Source organism: Petaurus breviceps, unplaced genomic scaffold, assembly GCF_028583685.1.
Source record: "Petaurus breviceps papuanus isolate PSGF00001 unplaced genomic scaffold, PetGlider_PUasm1.0 140, whole genome shotgun sequence".
Taxonomy (NCBI): Eukaryota; Metazoa; Chordata; class Mammalia; order Diprotodontia; family Petauridae; genus Petaurus; species Petaurus breviceps.
Genome location: NW_027185698.1, coordinates 24,660,453 through 24,677,283, shown reverse-complemented (window position 1 = coordinate 24,677,283; position 16,831 = coordinate 24,660,453). Strand labels below are relative to the sequence as shown.

At 39.8% G+C, this 16,831-nt stretch overlaps 2 protein-coding genes across 3 annotated transcripts in view; both read right to left on the bottom strand.

Annotated features, from left to right (window-relative positions):
* QDPR (quinoid dihydropteridine reductase) overlaps positions 1-4,076 on the bottom strand; it is a 167,660-nt gene extending 163,584 nt beyond the window's left edge. Inside the window, exon 1 of the mRNA XM_069069290.1 lies at positions 4,071-4,076. The gene's annotated coding sequence lies outside the window, so the exon portion shown is untranslated. The remainder of the gene's footprint in view (positions 1-4,070) is intronic.
* Positions 1-16,831, bottom strand: part of FAM184B (family with sequence similarity 184 member B) — a 121,536-nt gene that overhangs the window by 28,418 nt on the left and 76,287 nt on the right. The gene's annotated exons all lie outside the window — the stretch shown is intronic.

Below are 16,831 nucleotides of genomic sequence, written 5' to 3'. Positions count from 1 at the left end.
TCTATCTATCTATCTATCTATCTATCTATCTATCTATCTATCTATCTCTGTCTGTCTGTCTAATCTATCACCTATTTCGATCTACCATCTATCAGTCTATCTATCTATCTATCTATCTATCTATCTATCAATCATCTATACCATTCTCACATATTTTTTAAAAATACAAAAAAGATTAGTTTTTATGGGTTAGTGGTTTACACAGGCTTTACCCTGTACCTAGAATGTTCCTTCTTCACCTCTGTCTCTTGAAATTCTGAGATTCCTTTAAGTTCAAATCAAGTATTCCTCCCTTTAACAATCCTTCCTGATTCCTTGGTTGTTATTGTTAATGCCTTTCTCCTAACACTGAATTTTAAACAATTTTTTATATTTACTTATTATGAACATACTGTATCCCCTAGTAGAAAAGTTCATAGAGGGCAGGGACTATAGACCATGATAGGTACCTAAAAATACTGACTCAAAGAATTGTCAATTGATAAAAATATGTACAATTTATATACAATTGTGAATCTTCTGAGCATACAAGCCTTTGACTTTTCTGTTTCTTGATCTAAAACCATATATTTCTGTGTTGACAATATTTGTGAGAAATTTTTTTGTAAACATTTAGCACAGTGCCTAGAATAGGTGATTAATAAATTTTTGTTTCTTTCCTTTTTCTCTAATACCAACTTTTGTATTAAAATCAGCGAATATAAAAATGTAGGTTAACATAGTATAGAATAAAGGTTAGATTATAAGCACTCCAGATTATTACCTTGTCATAGCTGAGGGGCTTCCCTAGCTCAAGGAAAGTATGAGTTATGCCATGCAGAGTTACTCAAGATAGACACATCGTAGTGGAGAGTTCTTTACAATCAGTTAAAACAAATCCTGGGGCTTACTGTTGCTCAGATCATATTCTTACTGAAAATTTCAGACTTTAATTGAAGAAAGTAGGGAAAACCATCAGATCATGTAGGTATGACCTAAATAACAGCCCTTATGAATATGAAATAGAGTTGATGAACAGATTTAAGGGATTAGATCTGGTAGATAGAGTGCATGAAGGCCTATGGACACAGGTTTATAATATTGTATAGAAGGCAGCGACAAAATCATTCTAAAGAAAAAGAAAAGTAAGGAAGCAAAATGACTGTCTGATGAGGCTTTACATATAGCTGAGGAAAAAGGAAAGGGAAAGGAAAAGAAGAATGGGAAGATATACTCAACTGAATGCAGAACTCCAGAGAATGGCAAGGAGAGGTAAGAAGGTTTTCTTAAATGAGCAATGAAAAGAAATAGGAGAAAACCACAGAATGGGAAAGACAAAAGATCTCTTCAAGAAAATTAGAGATATCAAGAGAACATTTCATGTAAAAATGGGTGTGACAAAAGACAAAAATGTTAGGGACTTAACAGAGAAAGAAGAGATTAAGAAGAAATGGCAAGAATACACAAAACAACTATACAAGAAAGATCTTAACATCACCAGTAACCATGATAGTATGAGTACTGCTTTACAGTGAGACATGCATGCTTGAAAATAGTCAAGTGGACCTTAGGAAGCATTGTTAACAATAAGACTAGGAAAGGTGATGGAATTCCAACTAAACTACTTAAAATCCTAAAAGATGATGCTGTTAAAGTGCTGCACTCAATATACCAGCAAATTTGAAAAACTCAACAGTGGTCACTGGATTGGAAAAGATCAGGTTAGGTCCTGATCTTTGCTATTGAAGGGCAATGCCAAAGAATGTGCAAATTACTGAAAATTTGTGTGCTAATTTCACATTCCAGCAAGGCTATGCTTAAAATTCTGCAAGCGAGGCTTCAGCAATATATGAACCAAGAATTACCAGGAGAGCAGGTTTTCGAAGACGCAGAAGAACTACAGATCAAATTGCCTACATTTGATGGATTATGGAAAAAGCAAGGGAATTCCATAGAAACACCTACTTATGCTTCATTGACTATACTAGAGCCTTTGGTTGTGTGGATCACAACAAAATATGGCAAGTCTTCAAAGAGAATACCAGATCATCTCACTTGTCTCCTAAGGAACCTGTATGGGGGCCAAAAAGCAACAGTAAAAACTGAATGTGGAATAATTGACTGACTTAAAATTGGAAAAGAAGTATGTCAAGGCTGTATATTGTCACCTTATTTTTTTCACTTACAGGCAGAGTTTCACATCATGTGAAATGCCAGGCTGGACAAATGAAAAGCTGGAATTAAGGTTTCTGAGAGAAATGTTGACAATCTCAGTTATGCAAATGATACCATTCTGATGGCAGAAAAGCAAAGAATTAAGAAGCCTTTTGATGAGGGTGAAGGAGGAGAGTGTCAAAGCAGGCTTGAAGCTTAACATCAAAAACAACTTGGCAAGTGCTCCTTTTACTTTCTGGCAAATGGAGAAGAAATGGAAGCAGTGGCAGATGTCATATTCTTGTACTCAAAGATCGATGCAGATGGTGACTGCAGCTATGAAACTGAAAAACACTTGCTCCTCAGAAGGAAAACTATAGCATATCTGGACAACATACTCAAAAGCAGAGATATCACCTACCAATAAATATCTGTATAGTCAAATACATGGTTTTTAGAGTAGCAATGTATAGCAGTAAGAGTGGGACTACAAGGAAAACGGAACACCACAGAATCAATGCTTTTAAATTGTGGTGCTGGGGAAAACTTTTGAGAGTCCCTTGGACATCAATGAAATCAAATGAGAAAATACTTAAAGAAATTAACTGAGGCTATTATTCACTGGAAGGTCAAATACTGAAGCTGAAAATTAAATACTTTGGCCGCATAATGAGAAGATAGGACTCGATGGAGAAAATTCTGATGTTGGGAAAGATTAAAGGCAGAAGGAAAAAAAGCGATGGTAGAGAATGAGATGGATAGATAAGTGTCGTGGAAACAACAAAGATGAACCTGGATTAAAACTTGAATTTTGAGAGATAGTGGAGGATGGAAGAATCTAGCGTGCTATGGTTGATGGGGTCATGAAAAGTCAGATACAACTGAACAAACAATAACAAATGGATTATAAGGCCTTAGTAAACTCAGATGGAGGGGAAAAGTCACATCTTTATTTTCTCTAATCTCTAACTGAAATTTAATATTTCCTTCAATTATTCAAAAATATCATCTGGAGAAGAGGTTTATAGCTTCACCAGACTGCCATGGGGAACACGTAGGACTGATGGGCATTTTGACTTTTACACAACTAGGCTTAACATCACAGATGGTTATGAAGTCATTATCATCTGACATTGACTCCTGAAAGTCAGCTCCCCACAAGATGGTGGCATCTACAAAAACTATGTATTGACTTTGAATATATTTATGAAAAATCCACAAACACCCTAAGGACTCCTTTATGCTCCTTTTAATTCAAGGACTCACTGCTGACACTAAGAGAAAGGGGCTCGTATTACTACTGTCAATATGCCCTTTACCCAGGCAAGGTGGAAATCCTTAAGGAGGACACCTCGAACTTCTCCTCTAACCCCCAGACTCACAGCTCCAACTGCCATTTGGCCATCTAAAACTGGATGTCTTGTAGACATTTTAAACTCAACATGTCTAAAATTGAATTTATCTTTCCCCCAAAACCCTCCCACCTTCCAAACTTCCCTATTATCATCCAGAGTACCGACCACTGGCAACCTCTCTAACCTCCCATAACCAATTTGTTGCTAAGTCTCACCCCTCATATCCAATGTGTTGCCAAGTCTTGTCAATGTTGACTTTTGCAACATCTCTTGAATATGCCCCTTCTTCCCTCGGACACTATACACCTTGGTGTAGACCCTCATCAGCTCACACCTAGACTACTGCTGCAGTCTGCTGGTTGGTCTGCATGCCACAAATCTTCCCCCACTCCAGTCCATCCTCTGCTCACCTGTCAAAATGTTCTTAAAGCACAAGTCTAACCGTGTCTCCCCCCTTTTCAATAAAATCCAGTGACTCCTCTCCAGGATCAAAGATAAAATTCTGTTCGACAGTCAGACTCCATAATCTGGCCACCTGCAACCTTTCCAATCTCCTTACACCTCACAACCCCTTCTCCTCTCCCCCATGTACTCTGTAAACCAGTGACTCTAGTATTCTTGTTTCCTCAAACGGACAGACACTTTCGCTCCCCTCTAGGTATTTTCACTGGCTGTCCCTTTCCTTCCTCATCTTTACCTCCTGGCTTCCTTAAAGACCCAACTAAAATCTCACCTTCTACAGGAAGGTTTTCTCCAACACCCTTAATTTTAGTGCCCTCCTTCTATTATTTCCTGTATATCGCTTATTTGTATGTAATTGTTTATTTGTAGTCTTTCCCAATACACTGTGAGCTCCTTGTGATGAAGGACCACCTTTCAGCTTTCTTTATTTCCCCCATCACTAAGCACAATGCATGGGACATAGCAGGTACTTAATAAATGCTGACTGATCAACTCTAGAGGGTGGCAAATGTGATGGCTTAGGGAGTGGAGGTGGTGGTGGAAGAGAAAGGGGAGGAGGAGGAAGTCATTTTGCCAGTAGGTTCTAAAGAAGTACCCAGAATCTACATATACTCATACAAACCTTCCTGTACCTACTCGTGTGTTGTGTCCCCTGTCTGGAACGGAATGGAAGTTCTTTAAAGGCAGGGACCTTATTTTTACTTGTTGTATCCCCAGGGCTTAATACAGTTCCTGGCATATACTAAGTAATTAACAACTTGCTTATTAATTAACTGACTGATAGTGGAGGGAGGTAGGGTTGGTTCTTGCTACCTGGATACAGCCCCCTCTTTGCTCTAATCATACACTCTTCAAGTTGTGCTTTAGTGAATCAATTTTCTTTTTAGGACTGCTCAAGATGAACATTATTTTAATTAAGCTCATGTTACCTGAAGCATCTGGTGGTGTATAGCAGTGGTATCGACTCAAATAGGGACAGGTCCCTGTGGGCTGCATATGGACTTAGAAAACCACAAATTAACATTACCTATGTTCTATTATATTTTCATTTATTTATTGAATATTTCCCAATTAAATTTTAATCAGACCACAAGTTTGAAACCTCGGGCATAGATAGCTAGCCTAGGATCAGGAAAACTTGACTTCAAATTTGGCCTCTGACACTTACTAGCTGTTTAACCCTGGGCAAGTCACCTTGCCTCTGTCCGTCTGAGTTTTCTCACTTGCAAAATGTGGAATAATAATAGCACACCTGGAGTACTGCAGCACCCGAACTACTAGCACTGCCCCCCCCCCCCCCATGTTTGTTCGGAGGATCAAATGAGATATTTGTTAAAAAGCACCCGGCACATAGTAGGTCCTATAAATGTTCATTCCTTTCATCTGCATAATTATGTTGAGGTAGGAATGGGCATCTTGTATCTACCTATGTATAAATCTCCTACACTCCTACTGGGCCAGAGCTTTTAAGATTCTACTCTCTAACTTTGATCTTCAGAGTTGCCAAGGTGACGCTTTTTCCAAACACCAAATTTCCTCAGAAAGAGAAAAGAGGTGGGGAGGAATTGGGAGAGAAGAAAAAAAGACAAAAGCAACTCTGTGAAATTAAAATCAGCCCCTTTCTGATGTGAAAATTGTCTTCGACTCAGTGACTTGCTTTCATTTTAAATCTAATTTGCGAACATGCAGTTTCTGCCTCTTTCTCCCTACCAAATTTGGGGCTCGAAAGTGAAGACAAATAGAGGAATCAGGGCCTCTATGGAGAAGGAAATTTCCATTCTGAAATCATAGCCAGAGTTGTCTGTACTAATGATAAATGACTACAATTTGGCAAGTCAACCCCCAGCCCCTTTTGAATACTACAACTCAGTTAAGATCCTTGAGGATCATTGCATTTTTGTCTTTGTATCTCCAGTATCTGGTACATGGTAGGTAACAGTCAGGACTGGACCTGTGATTTCAGTGCTATGGGGAACTTGTGGGTGAGGAAGCTCCCTTTCCCAATGCAGGTCACTACTCTCTATAGAGACCTGTCTAGAAGCACCAAAACTTTAAGGGAATAGCCCCAGGTCACACAGTCACTGAATCAGAGGCAGGACTGGAGCCCAAGTCTTCTGACTTTTGAGGTCAGCTCTCTATCCACTAGGCCAAGTTGTCTTTCAGTGCATAATACTCAATAAATGCTTATTGACTGATTAAATTCAATTCAATTCAATTCAATTCAAATCCATTTGGCACATTTATTGAGCACATTCTCTGTGTACATGTGGAAAGAGGATTGTTGTTGCTGCTGTTGTTACTAAGTGGTCTCAGTGTCTGTCTCTTTCTTCATTGACCCAGTTTGGGGTTTTCTTGGCAGAGATTCTAGAGTGATTTATCATTTTCTTCTCCAGCTCATTTTATAGACGAAGAAACTGAGGCAAATGGGGTTAATTGATTTGCCTGAATGATGGGGATGGAGAGATGAAAAACCACTCAGACCCCACCTTGGAAGAAGCAACAAGTCTAGTAAGAGAATAAGACATGTACACAAATGATATGATATGTTACTATATGTTTTAAAATGTTGAAATATTCAAGGAGGAAGGAATCACTTCTAGTTCAGGAGTCAGGGAAGGCTTCACACTGGGCCTTGAACAAGCAGGACCAGCTCCGACACATATTATTGTCTCCACAGGCATCACTGAAACTTGGTAGGAGGAAACTCATGGTTAGACTCTAGTAATGCCTTGTTTCAAAGGAACAGGTTGGATAAAAAGGGTGGCAGATTATCACCATACATCAAAGAAGATATAAACCTCTTTGGAAATCCACCACCTGGGAGGTGGGGGAAGCAAGATGAAGAGTACTTAGAAAGATAAAAAAAGAAATAGGAATAATTTGGTGAAGATAGACTATAGACACTAAACCAGGAAAAAATGAATAATGAGGTTCTGATAGATGATTAAGCTGACAATGAGGTATTGATGAACAAATGAAACTACATTTATTATGAGCATTTATTAGATGTGGTGAAGATTTTCAATGACCCAAGAGATTGTGTGAAAAGTGTTGATCTGGAGTCTAAGGGACCCGAGTTTGAATTATGGTTCTATCTACCATTTTTTTATTACCTACATAACCACGGGTACCTAATAACCTCTCTGGGTTTTAGTTTCCTCATATATAAAATATCTGGGTTATATTATAAGATCTCTAAGCACCCTTCAAGTTCCAAATATATGATCTTATAAACCATTCCTTAAAAAAACAGCAGCAATAAATTATTGACTTGCCCTGATGGCCATTCATCTTTCATAAGGTAGAGGAACTATAGCTAGAAAGGTCAATGCTTGTTAATTCCAGGTATTATGAGTAACCTGGGGAAAATACTACAAAAATACATTGAAACCAATAATGCCCTAATTATCTCAATTGACTATGAAACTCACATGCAAACCCCTTGCCCATGAGATGGCTCTTTGAGTCACCTGGTTATAAATACACATTCTAGATAATCCTGTGCAAATAGGATGGTAAAAATAGAGCACAAAAATAGGAGTGCAGAGATGCTGCTGTTTAACAACCTAAGTGATTTATAGATTTAATCACACATGGATTTCAGAAGCAAAAATGAAAACTTAAAGTAGTTTGTTCAATAAAATGGATTGATTTTTGCCTTCATTTCTCATGTGGGTAATTTTGCCATAAGAGAACCATGGGGCTTTCAAAGAGAAAGGTTTAAAAAACATGGTGAAAACTAGAAAAAGCTACACAAGTTCCCTTTGTAAAGCCCTGAATCCTATCCTTTGTAACCTCCTCTTCTGGCTCTTCTGACTTCAGAGCACATCTGAAAATCAGCTGTGACACTAAAGAGACATGAGTTAGCTACCATAGGGGGGAAAACCCAACTGCATGATACTCTTATTGGTGATTCAGTGTACACAGTCGGGTTCTCTTTATATCTGAAAAATAAATGTTTAATTGATAAAGTACTTTTAAAAAATCTAGGATGATTACAGTTGGAGTTATAGAATTATGGAGTTATGCAGATGAAGCAAACCCTGAGAAGTCAATGAGTCTATCCCGATTATTCCACGTGGGACTACTCCCATATTATAGTCAAATTTCCAAATTATCCTTGAACGAGTATTAAGTCTATGGAGGATAATGCATATGGTTTGATTTACTGGGTCACATTCTGGGTGATTGCTAAATTGAAAGCTGCCCAGATTGACCAGGCAGATGCAAGAAGAGCATAGGCATTAACATGAGCTGAAGTGCCTAGGGGAATAATGATAGCAAATGTTCATGGTACTATGGAAAGAGTGTTATATTCGGAATAAAGGAAACTGGTTTTGATTCTTTGCTCAGTAGCTTACTGTGTGATCTTCGGCTAGTCATTTAACTTATTTGTGCCTCAGTTTCCTCATCTGTAATCTAATTCTAAATCTATGATTCTATCATTCACTGCAAATGCCTTGTTGATATTTCATTAGCAAAGGGAGAAGGAAGGGAGAGGAAAGGAGTGAGGAAGACAGAGAAAGAGAACTGTTATATTTTATTGTTTCCAGGACTTCACCAAACTTATCCTGTACCATTCATTGTTCTGACCACTAGCTCTGGGCTTCCTCCTTGATTAAACTGCTATTGGGATCTCTGACCCTTTTGCTTCTCATTTCCTCTTGATGAAGAGTCAGCATTTAAGCAGACAGAGAGCTGGCCTCAGAGTCAGGGAGACTTGTGTTCAAGTCTCACCTCTGGCACATTCCAGCTGTCTGATCCTGGCCAAGTTTCTTAACCTCTCAGCATTCCCCTTCCCTGTCTCTCCCAACCCCACTCTCCCTCCTGTTTCCCAATCCTAGGCAATTCTCTAAGACTATAAAAGTTGCAAATGCCAATTTGCCTTGCTGAGGAAGTTCTCATATCCTTACATCAATGAAATCACAAGTCTAGTTAAAAATAAATTGTACCATATGACCTTGTAATGTTAATAGATATAAGATCTTCCCTGCCCATTAATAGGCTTCACTTGGAGTCCATTAGGGTGAACTTGCTTAGGGAAGGTTTACTTGTTGGAAGACTTTCATTAATTTCTAATTAGGCACTGAGTCAAGAGGGTTGTCATGCCCTCTGGCTCTAAAAAAGGTATATATACTCTGAGGTTAGCGTTTTGCTTTGGGGCTCACTCATTGGAAGACTGTATGATTTGACCAGATGAGACTCTGGGTAGCCATTAAAGAGCCCCCCAGCTTTGAAAAACCCAGATGTTGGTGCTTCTCTCTCTGGTAACTATGTACGTATTGCCTTGGTCAGACAGTTGGATCTGTCTATTGATCTGTGCTAATTTCTCAGACAGAAGCCTTGTCTGTTGGTCTTTATTTCTCTGCTTGTATATTCTTATATGTTCTGTATCTGAAGTTCAGGGTGCTGACTTTTCCCCTGAAATAGTGAATGTAATTAAAAAAGATTGTTGACCCCTCGAACAGCTATCTTTCCTAGTAAAGCAGATCTAAGAACCTGTGCTAGTAGCCATCCTGGGTATGACAGTGTGGTTGCTGCTACAGACCTGACAACCAATTCCATCAGAAGAATTTATTGAGCACCTACTGTGTGTCAGAAGCTGTCCTAGACAATAGGGAATACAAGATAAAAATGAAAGCTTCCACCCAAAAGAAGTTTATTTTTTGTCAGGGGAAACAAAGTAACCTTCCTTCTTTCTTCAGAGTTCCAGTTGGTCTCAAATGTCCACTTTTCCTTTGCAAGTTTTATGGTATGGGTCTTTGGGAGCCCTTGGGTCTGTGACTAAAAAATGAAAGCTGCTCTAAGGACACTAGCTGTATGGTTTTACCTTTTCTAGGCTTTAGTATTTTCACTTGTAAAACAGACTTGTAGATCTTTTTGGTCCCTTTTTAACTTTAACTCTTGAAAATTTCACAAAAAGGATGAATAGAATGTTTGAAATGTTCCCCAAGTTTGTGTAAGTCATGAGAAACATAGTGGACAGATTGAGCCTCAGAGTGCCTGGGAGTCAAGATGACCCGAATTAAATCCTCCCTCAGACAACTTCCAGTTATATAACCAAGGGCAAATCACATAATCTCTTAGTGGCTCAGACAACTAAGACTACCATTTACTGACAGGTGACCATTTGCCTTTGCAGATGAAATCTTCATTCTGGGAATCCCACATTGGGAATTCTCAATATCAATAAAATCACCTCTCTTTGCACAAAAACCACAACAACAAATCCCATGTAAATCACACAATTTAAGACTGGGAAGGGACTTTAGAGATCATTTGGTACAACCTCTTCACTTTACAAGAGAGAATCTAAAGGCCAAAGAGGTGCCAATAGTTGGCAAAGTCATGAAGTAAATGGCGGACCGAGGACTAGAATGTAATGGATAACTGAGAAGTGGTTATACTGCAGCTTTGTAAACAACCAAATTATGGAAATATGTTTTGTATGACTTTACAGGTATAATGGATACCATATTGCTAGCCTTCTTAATGTGTGGGGGAGGGAAAGAATTTGGAAATCAAAATTTTAAAATGAATGTTAAAAAAAAGACAGGCAATCAAAGAAGGAAGATTAAGTAGTCTTATTTCTCTTAAATGTACAGTGCAGGGAAAAGAGTACTGGATATAAAATCAGAGGACTCACTTCTATATCCCAGATTCTCATTGTAACCGCAAGCAAGTTGCTTTGTCTTACTGGGCCTCAGTTTCCCCACTAGTAAAAAGGGGTTGGACTAGATGACTCCTAAGGTCCTTCCAACCTTAAACTGGTGATCTGTCTATCTCTGAACTCCCCTCCCCCCAGGAGCAGCCTGATCTTCCCTCTTCTATTTAGTTAGCAATTCTTAAAAAAACTTTTTTTGATTTAACAAACAGCAAATAAAATGGGTATTTCCATATATATACATACATACATATATATATATATATATACACATATATAGTAGGACAGAAGTGGATTATACATGAATCCTTGACTCTCTGTGTTTCGCTCTGGCCTTCTGTTCTCTTCTGTGCATTAAAAAATGTTTCTGTGGCCCTCTTTTCTTTCTTTTTCTTTTTTGGTAACCCCATCAGTACCTTTCTTCTTCCTCCTAACCTCACTCTCCTTAAAATTAAAGAAAAGAAAAACAAAATTATTTTACTTGTTCAGAGATGCTTTTGGAATTACACCAAGCCCTTGGCAAAAATAACTTTGATCCTGTGTTCTCTGCATCATATTCTAATAATCTGTCTCAGGTTCCCTGGGGTAGGTATCCTGCTCTTGGATTCCCAGAGGCTCTTTCATCTGTGGAATGAAGCCTGAAATATTAATAGTGTGAGCACTATTAATAACACCCCTTCACACTTCGTTTAAACCAACACACCCAAACCATGCTTTCAAAAGCTCAGGGACAGGGTTGTTGGTTGTTGTTGCTGTTGTCTTTATTTTTAAAACAAAGCCCAAGTTAGAAAAAGCTTAACTATTCATCTTCTAGGCATAGACTCTACAAATAATCAGGTCTTGTCAGTATGTATTCAGGGTTGGGGAAAGGGAAGATTCAAAGACATCCGCAGATTCAACTGACAAACATCCCAAACTTGTGACCTTAATATAGGATGCAGGACATCACAGTGGCTAGAGTAGTGGACTTGGAGTAAGGAAGACTCAACTTTCATATCCCACCTTGGACAGTTAATAGCTCTGTGATCCTAAGACTTCTCTAAGCCTCAGTTTCCTCACCTGTAAAATTGGGATAATGATCTTTGTGGTACCTACCTCTCAGAGTCTTTGAGGTTGCTCAGATGAGATCAGTCTGCCAAAAGTAATGTTGTTCAGTCATCTACAGTCATGTCCAATTCTTTGTGACCCCATTTGGGCTTTTCTTGGCAAAGATACTGGAGTGCCATGTCCTTCTCCAGCTTATTTTATAGGTGAGGAATTGAGGCAAACAGAGTTAAAGTTAAGTGACTTGCCCAGGATCACATAGCTAATAAGTGTTTGAGCCCAGATCTGAACTCAGTAAGATGAGTCTTCCTGACTCTAGGCCCAGAGCTCTAGCCACTACACCACCTAGCTGCCTTGGAAAAAATAAAGTACTATATAATATCTGTCATTGTCATCACCATTGTAATTATCTAGTGATGAATTAAACTGACCCCCAAATGGCAAGAGAGAGGCACATATATGGTGATTTGGGGCAGGATGCAACACATTACAAAGAAAAAATTGTGCTTGAGAAGAGTCCTCAAAGAAACCACCTGAGTGAAGAAAAAAAAAGATGGTGTAGGTCATGTTTCCAGATGGAAGGATAACTGATGCATAGGTCCAGGTTCTACCAGTATCATTCCAACGTCAGGAGAATGACAGAAAGGAAGACCACCCCCAGCACTTTGGGTGGCAAACAAAAGGACTAGAATTTCATCAGATGTCATGAAATGCAGTGAAGAGATTTTTATCAATGCCAACATGAACTAAGTAGGAGGGGTAGGTATGGATATGCTAGCATCTGCCTGGTAATAGAGAACCTCTGTAACTGATGGGGACACAGACTCCTTGGAATGTTAGGGAGGACCCTTAGATTACAAATAGACACCCTGACAATTTCAGAGCTATCTAGGAAGACGTGTGAACTGACACAGTGAAGTGAACAGAGCCTTGGACATAATTTGTACAATAACAACAACGTTGTAAAGTGAAACTGTTTGTGTGAAAAGGAAGGTAGTGGCAGAGGCAGCTTAGGGTCCCTCCCTCCGTATGCCCCTAGCTGCTAGCTCCCCAACTGTTCCTGGAGAAGGCCGGATACAAAGAGTAACCCCCTCACTCACCCAAGGCATTTTTTCAGTGTTTCCAAAGAGAAAAATTGGTGCCAAGAGTCGAAGATCACACTAATAACTGGGCTAAACCGAATTTAGCTTAAAATACAGAAACTTGGCCCAAGAGAATGAAATGAAAAGTTCTGCTAGACTTGGATTCCATCTTGTTCATTGAGGGTGGAACTAGCCCGAGACCTTGTTCATAACTTGATGGAGGAGGAGGAATGGGAGGGGGAGGGGAAGGAGGGGGAAGAGGGGGAGGAGAAGCAAGATCTAGGACCCATGTAAGCAAAGTAAGGCTTAGCCCAGTCTCCCAACACCCATGAGATCAGGGAGCCTTTCCTATCTTTCTGTCTCTCTCCTAAACCTAGCGCAGGGCTCTCCGCTTGTGGCAACTTCCTAAAAGATGTTTGGTGAATTTTTGGTTGATCTCAAGTGAAATTTTTCCTATGGAAGAACAGAGTAGTGGGGAAAGCATGAGACTAAGACCTGAGTTCTGGCTCCATCTCCACCGCTAACTTTCTATGGGAGTGAGTCTGGATAAGGCACTTGCCTTGTACATGTTTCAGGTTTCCTAAAATGAAAGAAAGAAGAACGTAAAAGTCATGAAACCCAGATGTGAATCCTGGTGCCAACACATACTATCTGCATCATCACCGGTAAATTGTCTCGGCTTCCTCAATAATAAATGCTGCATTATCCCTGTCATAATGTTGTCATGAACAAAGTAAACCTTAAAGCATGACAGTAGAGAGGAGGGGGACGATGGGTGTGGAATGCTGCATACTTTGATATTTGATTAATTTTTGTTGTCGTTGGTACAAGGATTCAATGGGGTGATATTTTAGAAAATAATTATCTTCTTTTAAAAGGCCTAAGTCAAAGTTGTTAATCAAGGAAAAGTGTTAGGTAAACGATGATGATGATGATTACCTTTTATTATTACCTATAAGCTGATGCTATTGACAGAGCTTTCCTGCCTCATTCTATCTCTGACAGACTTCCAGGAAGCTCTCATCAACCTTTACAGGATTCACTGTCAAGATTTCTCCACTCTGACAAGGTTGTTGAGTGGGTCAAATGAAATATAATGTGTGAAAGTCCTCTAGATCAGTATAGGGATCTATAATTATTATTGTTGTTGGATTAGTATTGGATCATGGAGTCACAGAACTGCCAGGTCAGGAGGAGCCTTGGGGCCCTGAGAAGTGACCTGGTCCTTCCTTTCTAGCCCCATCATCTCCCACCTTCAGGACGATCACCCAGGCAGAGGTGATCTAATCTGGAAAAAAAACATTTATTTAGATCGAGTTCCTGGTCTGAATCTGCCACTTCATGATGTAAGACACTAAGTAACTTCTCAAGTCTCTTCAGTTCTAAAATACTTTTAATTTTTTGTTTTTCTCCCTGGCCCCCTTTCAGTTTAAGGTCCATATTACTGGACAGAGGAGGGGGAAAGGAAGGAAATAATCATTTACATAGCGCCTACTATGTACCCAGCGCTGTGCTAAGTGCTTTACAGATCTTATCTCATTTGACCCACACAGCAACCCTAGGAGGCAGGTGCTAGTATTTCACAGTTTAGGAAACTGAGGCAGATGGAGATGAAATGACACGGCCAGAGTCACACAGCTCCTAAATGTCTGAGGCTGGATTGAAATTGGGTTTTCCTGATTCTAGGCTCCATGTTACCAGCTGCTTCTGAAGACAGAGACAGTTGTCATGTCTTATGGTCTTTAAACTGGCCTGTACAGAGTAAAGGTTAAGGTTAAACCTCCCCCTACCCCATGTCTACACTAAGTGTATCCACGAGATCTGGGTCTTTTAGGTGGCCCAGCACAGATTCAATACTGAGGATGCAGACTGGGCCATCCTCTGCCTAGTATGTGGGGTTGGCTGATTGTACGATCTTTTTTCCGGGCAGCACTCATCTGGTTGATTGGCATTCTGAGATTAATAAAGCCATACATATTTCTTTCTTTCTTTTTTTACCTTTTTTGAAGGGCAATTGGGGTTAAGTGACTTGCCCAAGGTCACACGGCTAGTTTTTCTGTTAAATGTCTGAGGCTGGATTTGAACTCAGCTCCTCCTGACTCCAGGGCCGGTGCTCTATTCACTGCACCACCTAGCCGCTCCTGCCATACATATTTTAACAGGCAATGTGGTATAGTGGATAAAGCTGAACCTGAAATATAGAAGACTGGGTTTTAAGTCCTGTCTATGATACATACGAGTTGTGCTGATTGTGCAAATCACACAATGGGCAGCTCTCTAAGGCTCTGAGTCACACACAAGAGTCACTGATCTACATGATGGAGAGAGTATTTGTGCCAAGAGTTCCCCTACAGTGATGAAATCAAAGGTCTACCCCATCCCTCCAAAAATGTAATATGTGAAATAGAATTGAAACATGGTGGGAGGGACCTTTTTGCTTTCCTTTGATCTCCCAAATCTTTGACTCTCACAGGAGATAATTCTGGTACAATTAAATTCAATAAGCACCTTCTGGAAGCCAGATGCTGTCGCCAAGTCCTGGGGATATGAAGTAAAAAACTGAGGTAGTCCCTGTTCTTGAGAACGGGTGAGTGGAGAGAGAAACATACAGAGAAAGGACTTATTCTCTCCTGAAGCATGCCAGTAGTGACCAAGTACCCTATCTTCTTAATGGTTTTTGCAAATGGATACTGTAAGAGAAAGTTTCTATGTAAGCACTTTGGAAGTGCTGTGGGGAGAAAGAGAAGCCTGTTAACCTCAGCATGTGTCCTTGGAGACACTGAAGTGCTGAAACAGAGAAAAGAAATATCCCTGATTAAAGCACAAAATGCTAGAGGTTACCTGGATCTCTGAAATTCTGTAGTGTTTGCCATCTAATTCTTGCTGCCTCTCTCCTGAGCTCTTCTGGAGCTATCCTTTATTGTGTTGGATAAAATCTTCCAGGTTTTAAACCTAAGGAAGGAGAGGTAGAAATATTGAAAAATGAAAACTTTACTTTATTATTAAATATCTCCCTCAGATTGTCATTATTATGATTTGTCATCATAGAAGCCTCAGATCTGAGATCTAGACCTGGAAAGGACCCTACCTGTCACCTAGTCCAATGCCCCCATTTTACAGATGAGGAAAGTAAGGCCAAGAGAAATTATGTGTGGCTAAAAGTCACGCAGGTGGAAAAGTCAGAAATGAAACTCAGGTTCTGCGACTCCAAGTTCAGAATTCTTTCTGTTGTACTCCCACATATTGGGCTCTGAATAAACATTTCTTAGGTGGATTGAATTATCTACCAGGCGTCAGTTAGCTCTACAGTTATTGACCTATTATGTTAAGTAACATACAGTCCCCCATAAGCGAATTTATTCATTCTCCTCATGCGCAGTTCCAGGTTATAGGACACTACATTCTCCATAGAATTAAAGATGAGTACCATCCAGAGAACTGAGGATCACCTTGAGAGTAATGGAGAGGAATATGGTGGATGTAAGCATCACTAACAAGGAATGGCAAAGAACAGAAGGAAAGGGTGTCATCAAAGAGATGTGTGAGGGGAAAAAAAGAAGATGGGCTGGTCCCAAGGAAGGTTGAAGAATCACTATGGGACAGTCCTTGGACTCCCCAGTATTATTAGTGAGGCCAAAAATAATCAAGGAAGGCCCCAACAGGTTGAGAGGGCTCCCTGGGGCGAAATGGTGGAAGGACATATAGAGGAGTCACTCAGTGCGGATAAATTCTGAGCTGTATTTTGGTGGGAACCCCTGGGGACAAGATCAGGTGTGGGGGAGGATCTTAGTAATTATTCACTGAGTCCAGAGAAATATCAGCACAGCAGATTCACGGTGCTTCTGCCATGAGCCTCATAGTGGACCCTGTTACTTCACTCTTTTTTCTACTAGTAAGTCTTGGTCGTGGCTGATGGGAACCCCATCAGATCTCTAGATGCTGTTTCTTCCCTTATTTGCTCTAAGTTTTCTAATACTCCATTGTAGGGTATAAAGGTAAATTCTTTCCTTGGTCCCTACTGTTCCTTAAATATCTATCTATCTATATCTATCTATCTATCTATCTATCTATCTATCTATCTATCTATCTAT